The sequence below is a fragment of the Dunckerocampus dactyliophorus genome, chromosome 15, assembly GCF_027744805.1.
Source record: "Dunckerocampus dactyliophorus isolate RoL2022-P2 chromosome 15, RoL_Ddac_1.1, whole genome shotgun sequence".
In the NCBI taxonomy this organism is placed as follows: domain Eukaryota; kingdom Metazoa; phylum Chordata; class Actinopteri; order Syngnathiformes; family Syngnathidae; genus Dunckerocampus; species Dunckerocampus dactyliophorus.
Genome location: NC_072833.1, coordinates 11,116,267 through 11,137,718, shown reverse-complemented (window position 1 = coordinate 11,137,718; position 21,452 = coordinate 11,116,267). Strand labels below are relative to the sequence as shown.

Genomic DNA, 21,452 nt, shown 5'->3' with positions numbered 1-21,452 from the left:
TCTCCGCTACAGAATGCATACTGTAATGATGTGCCTAGCGTTTGAACATGTCGGGCCCACATTGATGTTGAGTGCCTGAGTCGGATCGCTGCGTTTTCTTTGTGCTGATAAGTGGCCGGGCCTTGGGCACTTGTATTTTAATTAGTATCAGGCTGTATGAACTGGAAATTGCACGCAAGATCTGTCCTCCCGCTGAATGCTTTGCGGTAAAGAGAAAGAAAATGGCAAAATGGCCGGGGGAGGGCCAGCTGAGGGAGAAAAAAGCTTTGAGCGGCGAAAATGGTGACGGCCGCCAGTTCAAGGCGAGCGTCTACAATTCTGGGGCTGAACACACTGAGCTGACTAAAAAAAAAAAAAAACACAAGCTGACAAACACAAGTATTGATTTGAACGTCCTCCGTATTCGCGTCGCCACTTCCAGTTTTATTTTCCCTTCTCTGAGGACTTTCCTCGCCACCCATCTTGGAGTGGAGCGAGGATGGATAGAGGACAGGATGAAGGCCTGGACAAGAAGGCTTGAAGAGGGCTCTACAAAGGAGTGCAGCTAAAATGGAAAAAAAGGTGCTTTAATGGTTCCAGGAAAAAAACGAATAAGAGCAACATGAAATGGACTTGGGGGGGGGCAAGGAGAGGAGGCGCACAGCAAAGGATGCTGGGTTGGAATGAGGTGGTCTATAAATGGGCATTCTGGTCTACATCCCCACCCCTCACCACCTTGTTATCTCTATTAGCACCTGCTGGGCTAACGAGGGCCCCGCTCCCCGTTGCCAAGACAACGCCTTCGCCACCCTTCCTTCATTTTTTCTCCCAACACACACTCACTCTCTCCAGCTGCCTTCAATCTCAATGCAACCACCCCCCCTCCCTCTGCAGCTTTCCCTCCAGGTAATGAAAGAAAAGATATGAGGGGGGGGTTAAAGGGGAATGCTGACGATGTGAAGTGAGCACGTACTAGAAAGCATGTCTATCCCCCTCATCCACCGTGTTACATGCTGCTGAGTCGACTACACAGCTTGTTACATGGCTCACTGATGGGGGGGTGGGGTTATTGGAGATGGTCTAATGTGCATGGTGTTTTTTCAACTATTATTTAGTCTTGTAAAGTAGGTTTTTGCACTGTACACGTTGACAGGGGTGCCGCTAGGAATTCTGGGATCCACGGGGGGGGATTTACATTGAGCCCCCCGGGCAGCTGTTGTCACTACATCTCTATTTTTGGGGGTCGATATGTCGGACATCGGTAAGAAAGCCACTATCGAGCATCTCTAATTTTAAATTTATCACACAATTTCTGCACTGAAACTGATGGATAATGAAGAACAGCACTCGAGTAGCTGACCTCCATCAAGCCCAGCAATTCTAATTTAGATGCTTCGTAGACGCCCACCATCTGTATCTGTTTTCGGTTTTTGGGGGGAGGGGCGGATCCCTCCTCTGCGCCACGCCCCAAAAATACTTGCTTGGCACCTTTTATTCAGATCTGCACCAAAATGTGATCGGAGTTCTTTTCTCTTCTTTTTTTTAAATCTTTTTTTTTTTTTTAAAGAACGGGCAAAATGATCTGACACATTTGTAGGTTAAATAAAAGGCAAATAAAGTAAAGAAACAAGAAAGTGTTCTTATTTTCGAAAAGTACATATAATGCCATTCTGTTTCATTATGTTTTAAAAATGAAATCAGTCAAATGGGATCCATTATTGTCCACACTCTCAATGCAGATCCAGTAGCTGTGAAGTTGGTAACCCATAACAAGATGGTGCTTGGATCATGTCTACCAAGATGGAAGTGCAAACGGAACGCTCGTTGTGTCGCAGTTACAGATTTGTTTGTTTTGATAAACGTTTCCACAATGAAAGCGCGATGCTCACCAGTCCAATTCATGGCAGCAACTGAAAAAGAAACGAAAAACAATGGCATTATAAAGAAACAAAGCAAAATGGCATTATATGTACTTTTCAAAAATAAAAACACTTTTTTGTTTCTTTGCTTTATTTGCCTTTTATTTAACCTACAAATGTGTCAGATCATTTTGCCTGACCCTGTATAAAGTGAGCTAATATTGTATTAGTTTATCTTTGAGCTGTACCTGAGTGAAATCTTTTCAAGCATATTGGGGGGGAAGAAGAAACAAATCACAACAGTAAATATAATTGACAATGGGAGCGAGGTTATTTTTTTGAAAATCAATGAATGAATCCTATCCATATATTCGGAAGCACACAATAAAGCTCTTTACACAAAAGCTGAGCAGTTTTGTGCTTGGCATTTTGTTCCTGAACTGGACCCAAAATGAACCATACGGTGACCTTAAAACTGAGATACACACCGAACTGTGGTTATGCGTACAGTACAATGAATTGTACAACCGACAAAGACCACAACTAAGCTAAAAAAATAAAGTTTTCTTTTTGTTAAGATCTGTTAGTTAACGTGAAATTCATCACTGATACAAAAGTGGCACTGAAAGCCAGTCTTAAAATGGGTTTTTGGTGAGCGTTGTGCAATGGTATTCACATTTTTAATTTACTTTTTTGCCAATGATTGTAATGGCTTCATGCTGCTCTCGCCATCCAAAAAAGTCATTAAGATCCAGTGTGGTCCAGCGTACCTCTCACTAATTAAACTGGCAGGGGAACATTTAAAACTGGAGGAAAAAAGATGGCTCAGTTTTGTTTAATAAACCAAATGTGGGCCTCGGTTTGAAAGCGTTTTATAACTCTTACTGATAATCGCACTTGTGTCGGGTCATTAAATGAGGGGGGGACTAAATGAGGGGCGGGGGCGAGACGGGTCCAGACTGTTTGCCTTAAATGTCAAGTAACTGCACTCCAACATTCATGTCCTTAATCCTCCTCCTCCTCCTCCTCCTTCTCCTGGTGCACCCTGCTTGATTGCTGTGCTTGATGGCGGCAAAGACGAGATGGAGAGCAAAGATGAGCGGCTGCGGCGGGCAAATGACTGGGTGCTCGCACCCGTTTTAGGATTTTTGGACGTTCACGCCACGAAAATGGATGAGGAGCAAGAGGGGGTATTTAGAGGACAGCAAAAAAGTGAGAGGAGAAGCATAACACACTGTCATGAAAGGGCGAGATACAGAAGGGAAAAAAAATATAGTTGTAGCCCCGAATGGTCAATTGTGGGATGTTTTTCTCACTGCTGCTGCTGTGCATCTCGTTGTGGCAGTTTGGACTGTTTTGTTTCGCGCTTGTGTGTGTCTTTCTGCAATTCTTTGTGGAATATTGTTTGTCCTTGCTGTGTGTAGGAGGTTGTGGAGAGTGAAGAATTCTTTCATCCCTCATACCAAGATCTATACAAAGATACATACAAATCCATAAAAACTTATAAAAGAGAAAAAAAAAAGCATATAAAAGAGTTTGAGTGAAATACGTAATTGATCCCCAAGCAAAACTTGGTTTAGTCCTTAGTGGAGAAACCCTTTTCGGCAAGCACAGAGGTCAGATGTTTCTTGTAAGGTTGCACACATATCAGGAGGGACTTTGGTCCCCTTCTCTTTACAGATTCTCTCCAAATCGTAAAGGTTGTGAGGCTGTCGCTTGGCAATAGAATGTTTCAGATCTCTTTATAGGAGGGATGCTTCGAATGATCGGCCACCAATTAGTGTCGGTCGATTTCCGTAAAAAAAAACAAACATGTCATCGGCATATGCCGATAAATGCGCAAATTCATGTCATGACCACACAAACATGACATGGATGTGCACGTCTGCTGTGTCACGTAGGGTTGCCAACACCCGTGTTGAGCCGACAAAGGTCGCACTCGGTGCGAGAATCAACACTACAAGTAGTCTGTAAAACCTCAATAGTTTCAGTTTGACGGCTTGACACAGGCTACGCCGATCGATGCCAGCGTGTTTGATCGCTCCCTTGTCAAACCTATTGGTGTTCAACTTGTCTTGCATCTTTCTTTACGCGCCTTGCCTTTTTTTTTGCTATTTGCGGGTTATCTCTGACCACAACGCCAGCGAGCCCCAGGTATCGACTGTACACTATTCCCAATATTGTTGCTAATAACGTGCTGTCGTCAAAACAAAACAAATGTATATTTTTGGGGGTCCAAAAAGCTGTATCAATTGTGCGAACAAAAGTGTCTTTTTGAAAGCGTTCACATACCGGTATAAAAATATTGTGTTGAGGGATGTACTCCATATTATTGAAGTCACCTCACAAATATGAACCTTGACAGTCTCCGTTCCACACCATGCCTCACCCAGGCAAATCCCACAATCCTTTGTCATCTGAACAGTGAGCATGCACATTAATCGCTTCATATTCCGGGTGCATTTTCACATGTAGGTCTTTGTATGAGCTAATATTGGTTTTGAGCCAGGTATACGACAGGGGGCCTAAGCGCATTTTTAATAACCGCAAACTCCCCTGGAATTGGAAAAAAGTGTTTACATGTCTCTTGAGTTTTCGAATATTCACTATATTCCGTTTAATACAAGAATACTGTGTGTATTCAAACAGGGATTGTGACGACATTGATGACTATTGTTACGTTTTTGAGCGTAAACAAAGTATTCAACGCAAATGATTTGTATCGTATGTGTGTTTGCAGACATGGAATTTGCATTCTGGAGATACCGCAACTGTGTGCAAATTGTGTATGTTTATAGTGGTTGTTGGAGCAGCTGCTGCCGTTGTCCATCCTGTCTGCGGTTGTTGTTGTCCTCCCTCATCCTACTGTTTTTTTTTTTTTTTTTTTGTCTAAGAGGCCAGCTGGACGCTCGGCCTGAGTCAACAGATAGGCCTGAGATGGATGCCCGCTGCTCTATTCTGGCGGAGAAAAGAAAAGAGAAGGCGAGAGTGACCCTTGCTGGCTCCGCCTCCCTTCTTTTATAACATTTTATGTCCCTTTTTTTTTTTTTTTTTTTTTTTTTTTTTTTAACAAACATTTTCCTCTTTGCTGCTGTGATTTGTGGCGGCACTCTGTGATCGGGGAGGAGTTCACTGCAGCATGGGGACCAAAAAGAGGGTACACAAGGTACATGACCGGCTGAATAAGGCCTGGGTGTGTGCGTGTGTGAGGCTTAATGCATCTTCACACAGATGGACTGCTGCAACAAAACACAGCAGAGCTCATTAATATAAATGAGCCAAATCTATACAATGAAATTTTAATGATGACAATTTGTGACTGGTGTAGATCACCTTAGCACAATTAGCACAGGCGTTGCTACATGGACGCACGACTGGGTGACAAATTAAAGACCGGACTCCAGACAGGCCCCAAAGGAGCCTGTTCCCATGAGAATTTAATTGGACTTTGCACAAAAATCCAAACTCAGATTTGAAAGAACAAATGAAACCTATGCAAGTACTGTAATACGCCCTACCTTTTGATAATATGCAAAAACATAGCTAAAATGCAACATAGTTTGAAGGCATACTGTATGAATATAATAGTGCTTAAAGCACAGTCGCTGTCCAAGTCTACAACGTTGACAGGTAAACTTGCACTTATGCGCTTACCTCCACCCATCTATTTTGTTTGTACCGCGGTATTTACAACAAACGTTGCTCTCGTCTTGTTTACGTTCTGTTTCATTTTCTCCTTGAAGTCCATTTAGGCAGCAACCTAGATGGGTCTGAATGAAGTGCTCCCTCTACTGATGCCTGCCCAAATAGTGAAATCCCATAGCGCCACTCAAAGTTAATATCAGCATCAGGACAGGACAGAGAAAAAATAAGCATGACGGAAAAGAGGATGGGGAGGGCCGAGCCGTGGTTGATACTGCCCATTGCGAATCTTAGAACACCACACCTCCTCACCCAACCCTCCTGCAGAAAAGGTCTTCCTCCATTAAGTCCCTAATGATCCTTGCATTGTGCCACTGCAGCATAGCAGAGAGAGACTTATGGAGGTTGTAATGGACAGGGAACGACAGGAAGGTGTATTCAAAGAGTGCGGTGGCACTTTTTTAGATGGGGAAAAAAATCTTTAAGCCAAAACTGGTTAAAAAGGAATGAAAGTATTTTGTCCTACTGTCCACCTGTATGTTCAATGTAATGGAGCACAGAGACATTCATTCATTTTCAAAGTATAAAACAAATGGAAAAAAAGGTTACTTACCCAAAGATCAACACAGTTGCCAGGATTCCAGTTTCTGGGCTTGTTGCTAAGCATGATTCAATCTTTGTGCACCGTAGAACTAAAAGCACAGAAAGGACAGGGCAAGTTGGCATGAGGGAAATGATCCAGTGCAGTTGAATTTAAAGAGACACATTATAATACACATTAAATGGACCGTTTGATCACAACTCTGTATTCATTATGTTCATTATATAGCTATAGCTATAGCTATTTCAACAATTAGAAGCTTTTTACCACTGCACCATCTGCTAGATTGGCTGTCATAACACGTGTACATTCTGCTCTGATTACGGTAATTGTTTTGATTATGTAGCGATCAGGCCGCACGGTGGTCTAGTGGTTAACATGATGGCCACACAGTTACAGTCTGGAGATGGGGAAGGCCGGGTTCGATTCTCCCTTGGGAGAATTTCTGTGCGTGGGTTTGTTTGTTTTCTCCGGGTACTCCGGTTTCCTCCCACATTCCAAAAACATGCATGTTAGGTTCATTGGCGACTCTAAATTGTCCATAGGTATGAATGTGAGTGGGAAGTGTTTGTCTATATGTGCCCTGCGATTGGCTGGTGACCAGCCCAGGGTGCCTGTCGCCCGAAGTCTGGGCTAGGCTCCAGCATGCGCCCAGTATAGAAAATGGATGGATGGATATATAGCGATCAGTTTTAAAGTCACAAAAACACATTTTAATCTTGTTATAAGATGTGTGCTTGAACGTCAATATTTACCCTTTTTTACACTTTTTGGTGCTGAAAGTCTTTTTCCAGAAACTTGAAGCGACGTTGCTTCAAGAACCCTCCCACCCGGAACTACGCAAAGAATGCAGTGTTGTCATGCAGGCATGTCATTTTGTGGTGCATTTTATGTGGATTTTCTGTTGTTGTGTATTATGTTAATATTACGCCCTGTCATTGTGTGGCAAACACTGGAACAGACGGAGTAAGCCTGTTCAAATTTCCAAAAGACGCCATCCGATGCGTCAGATTCTTCGGTATTGCGTTTTGGCAATTTTCGAGGAAAGTTTGGGACTGAATGTGTATTACAGGAAGGTGCATCTACCATCAGCCGTTCCGACTATCTTTCTTCGAGGCAGACCGGGGAAAACACAAGCAAGCCAAGCACAAACATTTGAACAACTACGAATAGACAACCAAGTTATCTGTAAAGTAGCCCACGTTCCATGTTTTGTTTATACACTGTGTTGTGATATCATGTGCTATGTGCTCCATGTATCAGAATCAATATCATGGTGACTTACTCGATGGACAGTTGTCCGTCTGGTCCAGCTGGTCTGGGGCGTCTTTTCCAGTTTATTTTGAGTAAGTGAAAAAAAGTTTCTATTACTGCAGGATTTGTTAGCAAACGATTCTCCATTAGTTGTGATGCAACCCCTTGGAGCAATGTCCAATGGTTACTGCATGGTCATAGCATGTACTGTATATAAAACTATTAAACGTTGTTGGAGGGTTTTTTTTAGAGGGCTTGATAAGACAGTAGGTGTGTCCCATGACATGCATTGTTAGCTCCCTCATGCTAACTGTTTTTCTCTCTTTAGAACGCACAGAAAAGAGAAAGACGTGTACTCATGTTTCACGTATGGATTGTGGACGATGGGCTGTTTTCCTTTAAGAACATAAAGCTAATATAAAAATGTAATAAATGTATGTATGGTTAGATTTGAAATTGAAAATATTTGATGTTGTGAAAGTGAAACACATTTTTTTTTTTTTTTACACTTTTAAAGGAGGGGCTGTTTTCAGACCCTAGGGTAAAAAGTGTAACTTAAACTTTAAGGTGCCCTAAGGTGGTTAATTGCAAATTGCATGCATGATAATGGTGATTGTTTAAAGCAACAATGTTAAGCTTGGCTTGATTCTGCACAAACACAAACTCACCTGAGTGAATCAAAAATAATATCTTCAAATTAATCTCCTCCCTCCACGCCTCAGTGAGCGCGCTAGTTTTGCCAACCACAGGGATCTTCTTACGGGGGTTGAGAGAAAACAGGGGCATTGCATTCTTGTTTGATTTGAATTTTAAAAACTGCCCCCCCCTCCTTGCTCTTCCCTCATTACATCTTCTGTGATTGAATCAATTATTCATGACATGCACGGACGAGCAGAACAAACACTCCAGGACGGGTCTTGGAGTGATGCACTGTTGCTCCTCCAGAAGCTCCTGGACGAGACGAGGCCCCGCTTTGGTCCACGAGTGCCTCCTGAGGACCCTCGTGGAGGCGAAGGATGGAGGGGCGGGGAGGAATGAGAAGTGGGCACTTGGAAGGATAGGCGGAACGATGGCAAAGAAAAAAAGAAAGACAGAGGGCAAACAGAGTGGAAGCGTCTGCGATCAATAATGTGTGTTAAAGAGGAAGAAACAATCACCATTTTTTTCGTTGTGGGGGTGTCTCTGCTGCATGGCAACATAAATAGATAGACGTCATGAGAAGCCGCCATCCATTGTGGCCTCATATTGCTGCTCGGGAATACTTAAAGAAGCACTAAAAGGCCTCAGTCGTCTCACCACAGGAAAGACGGCGAAAAAAGGGGCAAAGACAAATAAGTCATGGAGTGAAATAAAAAAAAAAAAAAAGTTCTGGCCGAGGATATTGGAGGAGCAGATGACCTTCTCTGGGTTTCATCTCTAATGGTTATTTACCTAGCTGGAAAAGGCCTCCGCTTTCTCAGCACAGAGAAGAGCAACAAAAAAAGAGGGGAGAATAAGGAAATATATCATTCATGTCCGTTTCCCTGGAGACACCTGCTCGCCATCTCTACCCCCCGCTTTCGGAGGTGCAGTGGAGGCGAAGGATTGACCACATAAGGCCAGAAAGTGGGGGGGGGAAGGAATTACATGTCAATATTTGTTCTCTTGCACGGAAACAGATACATTACATTCTCTTAGTCGTCTTTTCCCTGAAAGCCAATTCAATTCAACAGAACTACCTTTTGTTTGGGGAGAGGGGAGGCGCCCACAGGAGAAAAGGTGAGTGAGAGGATGACTTGACATTGGCATTTTTTTAAGGTTTGAGAAAGGAGGACAGTGGACTTTTCCCATGAGAGAATACAAACAATGACCCGTCTCTTTCTCATTAAGTACAGTCATGTGAAAAAAGTAGGACACACCATGGTGGAACTCTTCTACTCCTGAACCGCTGCACACACAAGGGTAAACATTCGTCAGCTGTGCTGTTATCTGGCAAATACACCACATGGTGGCGCTGTTATTAAACCCCAACGTTTCTCATACAGCTCAATGCAGTCGACCAAACACCCCATTGTAACTTTAGGGCAGGGGTAGGGAACCTATGGCTCGGGAGCCAGATGCGGCTCTTTTGATGACTGCATCTGGCCCTCAGACATTTCTTAACGCCAACAAATTCATGTATTTTTTATTTTTGACTGAGATTTTAAAGGAAAACATTACATATATCAGTGTTGAAAATATCTTTCTTATGCATTTTAATCCATCCATCCATGTTCTACTACAATGCGGGTGGCCAGGGCCAATGCCAGCGGGTCAGACATCAAAACTCGATCGTTACTGGCTAATGCGGTAGCCTATCCGGGTCATTGAGAGGTCAAGAAGTAAACTTCCGTCCTTTTAATCAAATAGTCAGCTAGCTAATTCTGCAGAGCAAATCCTTTTGTCGAAGAAGATGGTGAGAAGAAAGAAAGAGAGCATGCAGCACCAGAAGTCACATTCATGGAAACAAGTATTTGTCTTATTGGTGAGCTTCAGTATAACAACGCTATTAAAAAGAATACATTCGGAGGCTTATTAAATTCTTGTTAAACTTGTTGGTGTGCTTAAAAATGCACACATTTAGTTATACTCGATGTTTAAAAAAAAATAAAAATAAATACACTGAACTACAGTACATTTTAAAACCACTGCTTTGGAGTGTTTAGCCCAAGCACCAGCAAATTTGGTACACACTTAGGACACACTGGAGGGATTACAGGTATGTTTTGGTCAGGGAATGCCTTGGTGTACATCAGGTGGAACTGGAAGAGATGGCCGCAGACCGGGAAGTCTGGGTTCCCTACTGAGACTGCTGCCGCAACCTGGATAAGCAGAAGAAAATGGATGGATGGATGGATGGATGGGTAGAGCTTTAGGGGATTGACAAACACGTGTGTGGAAAATTTCTGCAAGATTAGTTGAAAAACATTGCCACCATCAGTCAAACTGTCTTTGCAGGGCCACGGGAGGGACTTGGCAACTCATTGTCCATAAGTCATTGACCATTTGTCCAATGATTATATAACTTTGAGACAATGTTCCCTCTAAGCTGCGTGCGTGCACAGTTGAGATCCTGTTGGAACGTATTTACTTACGCAGCCAATCGATTCATTAGCAGCGTGTTGCGTAGTACATGCCGCAGTTAAAGGAGCTAAATGCTGCTTACTGACCCCGTATTATGGCAAAGAGAACGAACGAAGCGAGCGAAAGGTGACTGGCTATCGGAGTATGTAGGGACAGAAGAATAAGAGTTGCATATGGGTGAGATTTTTTTCTTTTTTTGAATGAGAAAGGGCTGTTCTGAGACGGTTTTCGGAGTGAAAAGACTAAATGTGTGGCTTAGCTGTGCATGTGGTGCTTTTATTTTGAAGGCCGGACTTACCAACTACAGGAAGTGTTATGCAGAGTTGCTGCGAGTGATGGCGAACGGATCGGAAGGTGGTTGTTTTTTTCGTTTTTTTTTATTTAGACAAAATAAACATACAGCAAATGGGGCATCACTTTCAAGTACATTTACAGAATGAAATAGTGCCAGAACAAGCTGCTGCAAAACAGAAAGGAAATATAAGTAAACATAATTCATAAAAGAAATGAAAAGAAATGGAAAATGAAATGATAAAGTTTCGGTAGGTGATTCCTACAAGATTCACATCATTAATTGGATAAGAGAGTTCAATGGCTTGTTTTGTCTGGATAAAAAAAGAAAGCTTGTGAAATACGCTTTGCTGACCTTTTGAAACCACTCATGTACAAAATACCACAGAATGGAAGTTTTCAGGTTTTGGACAGGTGTAATGTCTGATGGTGCTCTGATTTCTATCTTTTTATACTGTATTATGATGATATTATTATTATTAATTTGTCTTTTTTGCAACACTGCATCATTATGTAACATTACTGACACCCAGTAGTGACCAGAATACTACATATGACCTGTCTTTCAATATTTTGGACTAATAATAGACCACAGTCAACCACAAAACAGCGATCATTTATTAATGTATTTTGGAAAAACTGCAATAGAGGGAGTCCGCCATGCTCTAACCACGAAGTGGCGAGGGATGATTGGAATAATATTGTTGCACCTGTTATGGTTAGCATCTGTGTGGACGTTGGCATTCAGAGTTGTGTGCAGTGCGTACATTATGGCACAAATGGGTCAAATGAATCAAATAATGCTGTTTTGAAGACATGATGATGCTTCACTTTCAGTTTACTTGTGTTTCTTTTGTGGCGTTGCCCTCTTTCATGTTTTACTGTCGTAGCGTTATAGGAACCGATGGGTGAACTCAAACTGCTGTTCAGGCTTTTTGAAAATGTTTTAAAAGGAGTCACAAAGGCCATGACGGGCTAATGAACTTCCAGTGGCCCCAAATTGACAAGCTGACAGTGCTCGCACTCAATATTTCATTGTGTTAGCTCTCAGTGCACTGCACACACACCTCCAGGGTTTGTGTCCTTTAAGTTTATATGTCAGCGCTGATGACACCAACTAATTAATTGGTGAGACACACTCATCCTGGCTTTCCATGCATCTCCTTTTAACGCGGCATGCGCAAGCAGGGCTGGCGGAATCGATGCCTTGTGCTGTCCGACGACGCTGTCGGCCATCGGCGATTGACTGGAGACACATGTTGTCGTTGAGGTCATCCAGAGTTGCACAGCAGGGAGTGACATAAGCCCGGTGTGCTTTAATTACGTGTTCGCGCTCACGCTGTGCAAACATTTAGACCACATAGAAAGACAGAAGAGAAGCGCCGTGCAGCATTGTGGTTTTCCATGTTGTCACAGTCCTCCAATCAGCCAAAAAGAAGCAGTGATTGTCTCTCAGGTGGCAAACTGCTCGCACCACCAAAGGCGTTTGATTGCCGGATTAGAAATTGCAGTCATTAAACGCCTGTCTGTAAAAAAAAGGTTAATTATGGTTGTGAATAAAAATTATTGCTGCATTCAACAGGAAGCCGCTCAGAAGAAGCATCGGAATTTGTCACTTCAAGGGGCTTTGTAATCCTCAAACAACTTTTCTGTGTTCGCATTTGTCACGGCCCTAATCTGGAAACATCAAGCTTCCCCCCCCCCCCCCCCCCCCCCCCCCCCCAAAAAAAAAAAAAAAAAAAAAAAAAAAGATGTGATCTGATAATCTCCTCCTCTGGTTCTGCTTCTCATTAATGTCCATTTCCCTGAAGGATTCCTCGGTGCTCCACGGAATTTCCTGTCTGGGATTTCAAAATGCACGCAAAGGTTAGCTTTTGCTGCTCTCTGAAGGTAAACTCCGAGATTAAATGGGAGTGAAATTAAAACGCATGCAGTCCAGATGTGTCTTCTGTTGAAAGAAAAAAAAAAAAAAGGTCTGACTAAGCAAATGAAAGGCATCACATGATGATGTCAGTGTGAAGTCATTGGGAGAAGAGTGGAGCTCTGATTAGCATTTTTTGGCGTGAAATCACTAATCTGCGATGGATTACATTACGTGGGGATCCTCTGATTACATCTTGTAAAGCGCCTCGCGTCTTGTTTCTTCTGCCAAACACTCGGATGAGTGGCAAATGAAAAGGAAAAATCATCTAGGATCTGTTGTTCTTGGGCAAGTCACTCGCTTTGAAGATTAGATTTCAATTCATGTCATTTTAAACGTCCCTTTTGATGCTGTAGTTTGGATTGACCACTTCATGAGGTACACTTGCACCATCAAATGAAGTCCACAATGAAGGCCCAGGTGCCAAATGCACCGCCCACAACTGCATTACATAAATAATAAAATATTACTTTTCTCAAATAAGTCCCAAAGTTACTCAAACAAAGGCAGATTTTTTTGAGGAAAAAAGTTGAAAACGTGAAGTTGAAAGTTGCGGTGTAAATTCTCATGAGAGGAAGTTGTGTGTTTTGATGATGTCAGCACACAAAAGTCTCCCGAACTCATTAAAAGCACTCCTGCCCGCGCTTCCACACTCATTTCCTCCAGTTTTTCAGCTGTCTTTTTGCATAAAGCTGCATGTCAATCCTGACATGTCAATCTTGGCAGCAGCGGTGACGCTCCTGGGTCATGCCAGGCCACCTCCTCATGCAAAATGCACACGTTGGCATACGTGAGTACATGTATGATTTTGGGCTACGGCTTGCCCTTTTTAAAAAGGGTGTAACCTTGAGAGTGTAAGTGCTTGTGCGAGTCACTGTTCTCATTTCAAACGCTCGCTTCAAACCGCGGCCTCGAGGGTCTCATTTGGACGACGCTTCCCAGTCAACATTTGACCTTTTCAAAGCCCCAAATGCATTCTCCTCACTTATTCCTCTGCCACATATGCTCATTTCCCCAAAGGATATGAATTGCAGATGGCAGGGAGCATTCGAGTTATCATTTACATTTTTTTTCCCTCTCCACGCTCATGCTCTTTGCTTTAAAACTTTATTTTCTAACCTGCGGCTTGCAAAAATAGAAAGCAGACTTTTTCCCGACCCTGTGAGTCAGTCTTTTGTGAGACGTGCAAAACATTCCCAAAAGTGTTGTGGTTGTTGTCGGGATGTTTGAGGAAATGTGCGCATTGTTATGTGCATATTTCTGGAAGCATCACAGCTAATGAGGCGGTCCCGGCAGACGTGACAACTGCAAAAGTCACAAAGGATATTTTTCGCCATGCAAGCAAAGTGACCTGTTCAGCCCTTGCTGACATTTACAAGAAAATTACTTTTTTTTGCCTTATTACCTCTGTCTGAGAGATTTGCAGCGTACGATTCCAATCTCAGTAATACTCTGATAGACATCATCCCTAAAAGACTGCATTTGACTCCATGTTGCTGTTAGCTGCAGCGTTTGCATCACGCTGAAAGAAAGCAATCATCACACAGAGGGGGAAAAAACTGTCCTCATAACCCAATAAGGTGTTTATTGGTCGTCCGCGGGGGCGGGAACGCGTCTCACAAGTTTGTATGCTAATTTGTCACAAGGCAAGAATACCCACAACTCACCTCTGCTAGCGCTATTCTTTATGAAAAACAAAAACACTAATGTAGAACATGCAAGGGGATGTGCCATCTTTAAAAAAAAAAAAAAAAAAGTTTTCATCACTATTTGTTTATTTGTTAGCACAATGCGTGCTACTTATGACCCCGGAGGGGTGTACTTCAAAGTGAGTTTATTGGGTTAGCGAAGTCTGTGGAGTCTAAAGCCAGGCTCGCCTGTACTCTCTTTTAACACGGCTTGATCATCGTGGTCATTTAGGTTTAGCTCATAACCTGGTCCCGACTAGATCATGTCCAGAGTTTCATCTTAAAATCGCCTATGAAAGCGCCACTGTTTCACTGTGTAACTCATTTGGAGATGGCACCACCATTTATTGAGAACTCGATGGACCTGGAGAGAATAATTTGGGCAAGAATAATTTGGGCAGCACTACGACGGGAGCGAGATCACACTGATCCGCTCCCTGATGAGATTCTCCATAATAAATAGGGATTTTCAGCTGAGGGACTATGCTAGATTTGCTCACTTTTTGAGCCGAGCGTTATGAATAAAATTTAATACGGAATATTAAATCCATTGTTAGCAGACGTGTATGTTTCAGCAGTACGTGCATGGCTACTGTTGGTCTTAGATTACAGTATTTGCTGGAAACACTCTGAGGAAAAACTTGTCACAAAGGAAAAACTCACCACCAAACATGCCAAGGCTGCCATCCAGTGGTCGCCACAAACCACGTGTGCGGTACAGGCCTCAGGACAAGGTTATTCAATTTTGTTGCACATTCCGATAAAAGTTGCAGATGAAAGAGGTTTTTTTTTTTGTGCCCTGGAATACAAAAGGAAAGGATTGTTGTATTTATAGGGGTTTGTAACACTTTTTGCTTGGCTACAAGACAGGGAAAGTGTTATTAAACATATGAATTATCACATGCAGCATATTTTAATTTATGTTCATATTCGTCCCTCGTTTATCGCGGTTAATTGGTTCCAACCGGTTTGTTAATTGGTTTGCAACCGTGATAGGTGAATTTCCGCGAAGTAGGATTCAATATTAATAAACGGAATATTTTCATAGTTAGAGCATTGAATACCTGTTTATGACCTTCTAAAACTGTTTTTTAACATTAGAGCTATTTAGACATTAAATAACACTTCTATAGTCACCTTTATCACCTCAAACCTTTAATACCTCGTACTGTATTACCTAATATAGTAGACATCATAAGCAATATTAAGACATAATAATACACAGTTAGCATTGGGAAAGTTCCTTGTTGTAGTATCTCCAACGTAATGTGGGTCGATCGCATGGCATTAAAAAAGATCGACATCAGCCTATCACAGTGGCGCAGCCAGAAATTATTCATTAGAGTGGCCAAGGTGAGACCGTTACTCACATAGGGGTGGCAATAAGTTGATACTTGAATTGTCTAGATGGCCAGTTGGGTGGCCGGAGAGTAACCACAGGTGGTCACGGCCACTTCTGGCCGCCCTGTGGCTCCGGCACTGCTTTTGAACCATTGATAGCTGAGCAGTGTGCCGAGGACATGTTTTTGATGCATTGTTTCTGGATTCTAATCACCATCATGGCGGCCAAACCCGCACCGGGCATAATACGGAAGTGGATGCCGATCGGCACTCCTGCTTTAACTTTACACTCCTTGGTGTACTGTACACGCCTATTCATGCTGCTACAGAGCGCTTCCATTATTAACAGATTTATGTGCTGAATCACTCTTCGGAATTTAAGTCAAAGTCAACATAGTGAGAGAACTTGACCGGAAACGACAAAAGTCATCATGGAAAACTTACCTACCGCTTGCAGTTCATGCATGGTTTTATTGACAGCTCCTTCACACGCAAAGTTTAGTGTTGCAGTGAAATGCAGCAACGCGGAAACGGCAGTTGGGCTGTACTACTGTTCTGCACCACAGAGCTGCGTTTGTGAAAATTGTCCCCCAGCCATGGGGGTGGCCACTGGGGTGACAGGAGAGTGACCAAGGGTGGCCACCCCGTAGCTCATCCTCACTAAGACATTTTGTCTCTTGATTGATATACAAAACAACCAGTCCAGCATTAATCTGGAATGCATAGACTGCAACAATACTGCTAGCTTTGTTTACATCACATTCCGCACTGATGATGCGCAGGCTACGGAATCGCTGAAGTGGCACGAGAGTTGGCCGTTGCTTTACCAATATCACTCTACCAACCTCACTCGTTAGCTTCTAATTTATTTATTCTATGACAACTTTTTTTGTTCACTGTCATGTGGGACTGCAATATAGTGGCCGAGAAGTGCAAAACATGTTCACAAAAAGCCAAACAAATTACAAATACACCACCCGGAAGAGGAACGTACCAAATCCCAGAGTTACAGGAAGTGATCATGTTTGGACCGATCAGCTCCAAGGAGTTGGTACATTCCTTTTCCGGTTAATATTGGTGGCTGAGAAGTGAAAAAAACTTCAACAAAAACTAGAAGAAATTACAGTTCGGCCACCCTGAAGGGGATTGTACCATACGAAGGAAGCGGTGACATTTGAAGTTGTGGTGGGTCTTAAGCACACACTCGAGGTGCTGGCTGGTTGTTGGAGTTGTTAAATGGTACTTACCAGACAGGAGTCCATCAAATATTTTAATCAGGGTATAACAGGGGTACAATCCCCTTCCGGGTGGTGTAATTGTAATTTGTTTGCTTTTTGTTAACGTGTTTTGCAGTTCTCGGCCACTGTACTGCAAGGATTCATGGCTGCAAGCTAAGGTAACGTAAGGAAATGTCTCACCAATGTAACATTACTGATGCCTAGTGAACAGAATACGACATATGACTTGTCTTTCAATATTTTTGACTCATAATAGGCCATGGTCAACTATGAAACGGCGATTATTTATGAATTAATACATTTTTAAAAACCACTATAGAGTGAGCGAGCGGTATTTGAACGATCTAGCGAGAGACAACTGTATTATATAGAAACATATTAATTTGGTTTAATTGTAATTCATATTAAAAATACATATCAATAATTTGAATTGCATTTTTTTATTTTGTAACAGAATGAACAGCTATCTATCACGATTGGGCCGAAGTACCAAATGAAGTGCCCTCCATACTTTTAACATACTGGTGCAATAGATGTACATGTGTGCACAACTCACAATCTATCTTTAATTTGGGTAAAGTCATCCTTTTAACTGCCTTCTCAAGTACAATACATTGATTTCTACTCTTTCCATACTGTACTATGATGATGATGAGAAGTATTTGCATTCATTTGGATTATTGTTATCATTAATTGGCCTTTTTGCAACCACAACAATAACAAAGACCTACCGGAATGTTCTTGTGTGTTCGTGATTGGCAGCGTCATTAGGGAGCTCAGGTGTGTGTTGTTGGCTCGTTAATCAACAGGCATGAGCAGGTGTCACGTGCCTGTCACCGTACAATAGCCGGGTCGTACCATCCGTCACAAGCGCACCACAACGGGGGTCAAAGGTGACCCTGGCACCCCATCTGGTGAAGGAGGGAGTGGCGGGCACACCAATAATTACTAGACGCAAACATATGGGGGCTAATCCACTGGTCTCAATGATAGTACAGCATATTCTCTGTGGGGGGGCAGGGTCAAGGGGTGATCTGTCACATGACACCTCAATTGGAACAGATGGATGGACACAGACACACACACACACACACACACACACACACACACACACACACACACACACACACATATGTACATGCACTGTCTAGTAGTGGCCCAGCAAGGTTGGGTCGTGACCTTGTGTGAACAGTGTCACATATGGGCCAGGACCCCCCGCTCCCAGGGGAAGTGGGGGTGGGGGCAGAAAGCTGATTGGCACATACCAAAACTATAGATTATTTAGTTTTGGAATTTCTATGGCAATTTCTAATGTTAACAGTGGCAATGCTAATGTTGTGTACTCTCTGGTAATGTGAATGTTATATTTGTAGCGGCTTACTTGACATTATTCTACACCTTCCCTGCTCAGGCTGCACAATTAAACAAAATGTGCTAGCGACTTAGCAATTTGTGACTCAACATCTCCATGTGACTCCAACCCTGACACGTTTTGATGGGTTGCATGAAAACAATGCCACCTCATTTTTCCCAAAGCACCAGCAAACAAAACGGTAAGTGTGGGTTGCGCCAACGTGACAGGCTACACATAAGGTGGCGTGCTCCGTCAATGTAAATAAATGCTGGGGAAAAAAAAAAAAAAACTGTTAAAAATAAATGCAGTGCCGTAAACCGAGGCAGAAGGAAACAAAACAAAACAAAAATGGGTCAAGATCAAGAAAAGGCAGCGATGGTGAGGAAGAACAAATATATTTATCCACCCCCAGTTCTCTTCCCCAAAAAACAACTTTTTGCTCGGTGCAGGAAGACGATTAGACCTGACAAAGACACCTACGCTACTTTGCCTGCGAAAGTCACACGGAAATGCAAAAATCCCTTAATTGGATTAATGTATTATTAGACAAATGCCACTCTGCGGCTTCCTGTTCCACAATTTAACCTTACAGTAGCACTGAATGTTGAGCTGCTCTCAAGGCAGGAACACAGTTTATCATTAAAGGCAATTAAAAAATGATAGTGATTACTATTTCATCAGGATAGAGACATTCTTGCTGACTTTATTTGAAAGAAAATACCACAGACCCACATAATAAGATGATGACTGGGATTCCAATCTTCTGATGAAACCCGGTACAATTATTAGTTCATAAAAACAGGCATTTGGTGGGACCTCTTATGCAGTTAATCGCCACACTTGGTGTGCACTTTGGTGTGGTTCACTGAGTGTTCACTGTGGTATTTTTGTCATGGGACCAAATGCTGTGCAGTCAAACATTCAAGCAGTCTCGGTCCACTTGTTGAATTGAAACGATTGCATTCGGATGATCACATTCACGCTTGACACACCTGAGTTCCTGTTAACCGAAGCATGCATGACAAGAGTGAATGCATCCTTAATTTGCACTGCATAGAATTTTTGCGCTAATACAAAAAAATTACAAGCATTTGCACTTTTTTTCTGCACGAGTAGTTTAGCGGTATCCTGCATGCGTCTAATCGATACTGCATCAGCAATCTTCACCTGTGATCTTTCCCCTTATCAAGAGAGATTAGCTTCCTCTTCACTCTCGGGCGCAACGATCCCTTTCCTTCGCTTCCCATTTACTCGTGCACCTGCAACACGTGCACGTCTGTCGACAAAGCAGCAGCTGTCAGCAGATAAATGAAGATATAAGCACTCGGCCCCTTCAAGCAGTGCCGCTTAATCCCGCCCTAATGTGGATGGACGCGTGGTGATGGAGCAAGACGAGCACTTTAGTACCAGCTTTGGATCTCTGTTACGCAAACAGGACAACGTGCATTAATAGTGTAGGGTTGTCCAAAGGCTCGGGTGGCCATTTTTTAAATTGGACTGAAAATCCTACTAATACTGGTAAATATGCAATTTGAAACAAATTTTTGATATTATATATGTGCACAGTCGTCCCTTACCACACTGCGGTTCCAATTTCACGGCTTCACTCTATCACGGGTTTTTCAAAAATATATTCATAAATAAATCATGCTGTTTTGTGGTTAAATGTGGCCTTTTTAATAGTCAAAAACACATGCACATCGTGTGTATTTTTTGCCTAAATTAAGCATTTTCAAGCATAACAACGGCTAAATTAACGAAAGGCATTCAAAAGATGCATTCGAAGATTCTGTAAATGATATGTTTCTACACTGGTTTCTAGGTGTCAGTAATGTTCTGTGGATGTACAAATGCCAGACTTGACAGCAGGCTTTTACTGCAGGTTTGACTGGCAGGCACAATAATCTTGAATTAAAAAGAACAATTTGGTTTACAATATCTTGAAAATCCCATTGATGTTTCACTGCCTTGTAGCAACTTCTGTCAACACTGTCGCTGCCATGCTGACCCAGCATCACCTGCTCAGGTTGCTTATACAGTCGTCCCTCGTTTATATTAATAAATGGAATATTTTCGTAGCCAGAGCATAGAAAACCTGTTTAAGACTTTCTAAATGCGGTTTTTAACACTATTAGAGCCCTGACGACATGAAATAACACCCCCATAGTCACCTCTACATGCCTATAATTCCTTGTTTAACCCACATTGCCCAGGCTACGGGGACACTGCAGGGACATAAGAGATGGCTGCAGCTACCGTAGCAAGCTACCAAGCTAACTAGTTAACCGCTCCAATTTACTTATTTTAAACTTCAGAAAGTGTTTCAAATGGAGTGGGGAAGAAGGAAAAACTAAGAAGCCATAAACTTACCACGTCCGCACGGAATTGAAGGAGAACTTTTTTACTTTATCATGTTGGACATGCCATGGCTAACTCCATGCAGTGTGGAGGTAATGTAATGTAATGTTATGTCTCATTAATGTAACATTACTGACACCTAGTGACCAGAATGCTACATATGACTTGTCTTTCAATATTTTTTGACTGATAACAGGCCAGAGTCAACCACGAAACCGCAATATAGAGAGGGACTACTGTACTGTAATAGTGACTTATAACATTACTGGATCAGTGGCGGAGAAAGAGATTTTTCGTTGGGGTCAGTGGTGGTTCTAGCTGTGGATCATATGGGCAATTTCAGAGGGCGGCATTCTCTTGGGTACGTCACAAGGGGGAATAAATCCCGTTTCTTTGTGCTCATCAGGTCAGGATGTGTGGCAGATTGGCGGCCTCTACAGGATTCTCGCGCCCCCATGCTGCTCAGACGTCCACCATCCAACATCCACCATAGTCTGCCCAGGGTGTCATTCAAGCCAGAGCCTGGTGTGGCCAAGGTGAGACCATTACTCACATAGGGGTGGGAAAAGCTGATACCTGAAAGGTCTAAATGGCCAGTGGGGTAGCTGGAGAGTCACCACGGAGCTCCGCCGCTGTACTGGATCACTTCACACCAACAGGGGGAGCACTGGGAGGAAATCACTCGATTGTTCCACATTGTTTCTTTGTGTGACAAATTGTGTTATGAGTTTATCAGCCAAAACATTATACAGCGAGGCGTTGAATTAGCAATGATGATGCCGCCAAATACCTCAACCGTCCGCCATCTCCTTGGTTCTTGTCGC

At 42.7% G+C, this 21,452-nt stretch overlaps 1 long non-coding RNA gene across 1 annotated transcript in view; it reads left to right on the top strand.

Moving 5' to 3' along the window:
* Positions 1–21,187, top strand: part of LOC129167886 (uncharacterized) — an 88,776-nt gene extending 67,589 nt beyond the window's left edge. The window contains exon 3 of the long non-coding RNA XR_008566181.1: positions 21,035–21,187. This is a non-coding gene — a long non-coding RNA (uncharacterized LOC129167886). The remainder of the gene's footprint in view (positions 1–21,034) is intronic.
* The last annotated feature ends 265 nt before the right edge of the window (positions 21,188–21,452 follow it).